Genomic DNA, 4,802 nt, shown 5'->3' with positions numbered 1-4,802 from the left:
GGCTTTGGATTCGTCAGCGGTTTCTCAGAACCCTTTCCGAAGAAACCGGTCTGGCCAACACCTTGATCTCAGACTCCCAGGCTCTGGACCTCTGTGAAAGTAAATTTGTTGTTTAAGCTCCGCCCACATCTGTGGATGGATATATGGTAACTTATTACAGAAGCAGAAGCATGCTAATACAATAGGTATTCCTTAAATACTACGAATAATAAACTTTAATAGAGAAATACCAAATATAACTTCTTATCTGTTGCTTGTTTTAACTTGATAAAACCTTTTGAATTGTGTATTTTTTGTCTTTTAAAATAACTCCTTTTCACCCTTCTCTACCACAAAGCTGTCAGGATCCTGTATATTTTTACTCTAATAGATTGAATGTATTTTTTTACTTACAGGTTTTTAATTCTCAATTACTGTTAGAGGCTTAAGAATCAGTTCATGGCTCTCCACCCTCTTCCTATTTATCAGGTCCCTGCTAAAAATTAACTTTATGAGAGTAATGAATAAGATATAACAATGATAATGAGAATACTCAGTGCAAAAGCTTAAAAGCCCCACAATTAAATAATCTGTCCTTCCCTAGCCTGTGGCTTTGTTTTGCACTGTATTTTTGTTCTGTTCAGTGCAAGCAACTGGATTTATCTGAGTGCATATTCATCCTACACTGAATCCTATATTCAATAAATATGTTAGGGAAATTGTCTTACTAGTTCATTAAAAAAAACATATAATTGGATTTCTAATTCATTTCTTATATGAAAATAAAAATCGGGAGTATTAAACATGTAAACTTTAAAAAATAAACCCACAAAATTTTTAGAAGAAGACATGAAAGTATTTATCTGTAAACATGGAGTGGGGAAGCTATTTCTAAGCAGGACATAAATATACATGCCATAAACCAAATATACGACTTTAATTATACAAATATTTTAACTCGAAAATGCCACAGTCGTAACAGAAATGCAAACGGGCGGGGGGGAACAACATAATTTTTAGACAAATAGCTAATGCTCTTATTTAAAAATTAAATCAGAGAAAACAAACCATTTGAAAAATGGGCCATGGACAAGATCAAGAATTCACAGAAAAATCTGTAGTTGGATTTCACAGAAAGTCATGAAATTTCCTCTCTTCATTATGCTCAAAGCAACAGGGTAGGACGACGAAGCTTTTCGAGCGACAGAAGAAACTGTTTCATGGCCCTTTTACCATTCTCTGCACAGCCGGGGTGCGGTGGGGTTCGGGGTCCCCACACAGAGCTCTGTCCCTCTCACTTCTTCGTTTTCACTGCAGAGATGTCCGCCAGCTTCCTGTGGCCCGAGGCCTTCAGCCGGCGTGGCCGAGCTGGGCAGTGCCCTCACCTGCTCCACGCCTGAGCGCTCAGCCCCAGAGACGCACCTGCAGCCACACCTGCCGCGAGGTGGCAGCCGTGAGCGGGACTGGTGTGGCCATGACCACGGCCAGGACAGGCACCTGCCCCAGGGGTGAGAGCTTCAGGGCAGTCCTGAACTCCTCCACACCAGCTGGAGGCTCTCCCGTTCATCCCCCTCCAGACCCAGCGGACCCCCACCCCCAGGAATAGAGGAGGAAAACGATGTCCCGCCTCCCATTGGCGCGTAGCGCTTTGCTTGTCGCGGGCCTTGTCTTTGCGGATGGAAGAGGGGGCTGTTAGAGCATTAAGCCACAAACACCAGGGCCACTGTGAGACATCACCAACGGCCACTGATTCTCCACCCCGGCCCAGGTTATCACTTCCTCGTGGCCATGACCACCACTCAAAGCCCCTTTATTACGTCAGCACGTTCCAAACAAGAAATCTTAGCACGGAAGCCAACCAGAAGCATGGCTTCAGCTCAGGCTGTTCCCTTGGCTGCACGTGATTTGGCAGAACTAACGAAGAGTTGAAGAAAACCATGGTTATCTTCTGCAAGAAGCGTCGCGGTGCCCTTGTAGCCATCTTGTAGACTCTGTGTCCTCGGGTGGCTGCGGCCCATAAGCACTGGAGTTTTAAGGAGAATACTGAATATTAACTCCAGATTCCTGTTGTGTGCTCCCAAGTCAGTCCCCATAAAGCGCTAAAACAGTTTTTACATTTTTCAGCCCTTGATTTGACAGTGTTGCTCACTGCTCTGTGAAAACATGGCACCTTGTGACATTCGTAGAAATAGCAATTACCCACAGTCAGCAACACGAAAAGGCCCAGTCAGCCTGTCGTACTTTAACTGTGTCCAATGACACGATCAAAATTGCTTCAGAAACACGGTTACTCAGGTGAATAACTATTAAAGTAATAAACCCGAGGAGGAAAATCCATCTTTGCTGAACCAAGTCGGAGCGAAACACTAGGCCAGCATCATTGCAACTAAGCAGAGCGTGTATTTACCCTAAAACATGGCCAAACAAACAAAAACGAGACTTTCGGTATTTTATCTCATTTCTCCACATTGTCCCTTCCTGAGACATAATATAAGACGTCGCTGGGGAAACAAATGCACATCTGTGATTACGAGGCTCAGTTTGACCCTGGGCGTGAGGGCGTGCTTCCAGTCTCCATGGATGCTTAGGTCCAGAGGCTAGTACTCTAGCATTAAGCCACCATCTGGGCCCACGGCTCACAGTCTGCTGCCGACCCGCTGGGCAGTTCTGGCCAGTTCTCTGACCCGTTCTCTAAGCCACTCTTCCAACCCGCAGAAGGGGTCAAAATGGCTCAGTCTGGTACATTCTTCTAATCTGAAAAAGGGATTAAAATATTTCTCAAGTCTACAGGCATATTGCTGAAAAATATTATTCAACTTTAATAAAAGCAAAAGAAATTCAGATAAAAATCACTGCTGTAGCGACACTTTGGCTGTTATCATTTTTAAGTCCCTTGCAGTTTTAAAAACAGATCAAATTGGGTATTTTAAAGGCTTCGGAGTGTGCTAGCAATGCTGGGTACCTAATCTGATGACCTTCGCTCCCTCTCTCTCTGTCTCTCTCTTTTAGCAAATTGCTATTCAAAAGCGGCGGGGGGCGGGGTGCAAATTTTTATTGCCACTAGTCGTCCTGAGTGTGTCAGGCATTTCTCCAGGGGGCTCTTCGCCCGTCTTGTAGGTCAGAACTGGACATCTGCTCATTTCTACACAATGAAATCATCCATTTGATGAGAATTTCCCACCACTGTGTCAAGGTGCCATCACATGGCACAAATCGGTCGTAAGTGCCAGGATATTGACACCCTTCACGTTCAGGGCCAAGAGCTAGGCAGGACCTCTCAGCACAGAAGCCTCATCGGAGCAGCCCGGCGCTCTACATAAGTCCTTTATTCTTCCAGCGGGGTTTGGAGTGAACAGTCGGGGAAGGACTAGATGATACTGACGAGAATCTTCGCAGCGCCGTGGTCCTTGCCCAGGTAACCCCCTTCAGGAACGCTGTGGACAGAACTCATGTGTTCAGACCGGATCCCCAGCATGGTGGTGTCGGGAAGCGGAGCCTCCGGGACAGGCCAAGGTCATGAGGGTGGAGCCCCATGACGGGATTACTGTCCTTATAAAAGACATCCCAGAGAGCCCCCTGTCTCTCTCACTATATGAGGTCACAACGAGAAGTCTATGACCTGAAAGAGAGTCACAGACTTGGCACTTGGACCTTGGACTCCCAGCCTGCAGACTGAGGAAGGAACACCTGTGTTTAAAAGCCCCCCAGTCCATGGCATCTGTTAGAACAACCTGGACGGGCTGACGAGACCCCAAGGGGCCTGTTCTCCACCAGCTCTGTAGCTGGCTGAGATCTCACAGCAAGAATCCTCACAGGAACTCTGCCCTTGGCAGCGAGAGTGTCACCCAAGTTGATGTCCCATACCGGGTGCATGGCACATTCAGTGGCCGTTAGAACTGCAGTGATGGCCCAGCCTCACTGCCTGAATCTGGGACGGCGCTGAAGGGACACTTCGGGCTTCTGAGCTCTCTGTGGATCCCATGGGGACCGGGCTGCAACTGTGTGGCACACCCCTGCCGCCGTCAGGCCAAGGGTGCTCCCCAGAGAGTGCGTCCCAGAGAATCCTATAGGGACAGGGCTCTGCCTCGCATCTTTGTTGGTGAGCCCAGCCTCACACGGCGGGGGTGTAGCTGGCCAAGATCTTAGCACCCCAAGGAGGTGCTAAGGCCACTTCCCGTGACACGTAGCTTCTTAAGCAAAATCGGTATTGTGCCAGCCAAGAAGAATGGAAATGATCTTGGAGAAAACAGTGTCCAAACATGTCCTACAAACTAACCGGCTTTATCCTTAATATAGTTAAGCCTACACCCCTAAAAAAACAAATTTCAACCTCAATGTTAAAGACATCTAACAATAAGTAATCAATGAGCACCAAGCCTTGCGAGACCATTATACCAGAGGTCAGCTCTGGAGACTTTGCAAAGTTTTCGCATTACTTAGTCATAATCGACCTTACAAAACTGGAAATTGGGAATGTAACCCCGTTTTTGACAGATGGAGTGACAAAGGAACAATGTTTGCGTGATTTGTCAAGGGGTGCGGGTAGGATCACGTGGTGTCAACGTCACAGATCAGCCTGGAGTTGCATGCCTGTACTATATAATAAGGTAGCCACTAGCCACACGTGGCGGCGAGCTCGAGAAACATGGCTGGTCCAAATTGAGATGCGACGTAAGGGTGAAATACGCATTGAGTTTTGAAGACATAGTGCAAAAATTAAAAAGTAAAATGTCTCAATAGGTATTTTGCTCCTGTTGGCAGTTTGCTTGTTTTCTCTAATGAGCTTTGCCTCCCGTGCAACGTACAAACGCACACACACACAC

This window comes from Pteropus vampyrus, unplaced genomic scaffold (assembly GCF_000151845.1).
Source record: "Pteropus vampyrus isolate Shadow unplaced genomic scaffold, Pvam_2.0 Scaffold175, whole genome shotgun sequence".
Taxonomy (NCBI): domain Eukaryota; kingdom Metazoa; phylum Chordata; class Mammalia; order Chiroptera; family Pteropodidae; genus Pteropus; species Pteropus vampyrus.
Note: the sequence above shows the minus strand (reverse complement) of the source record.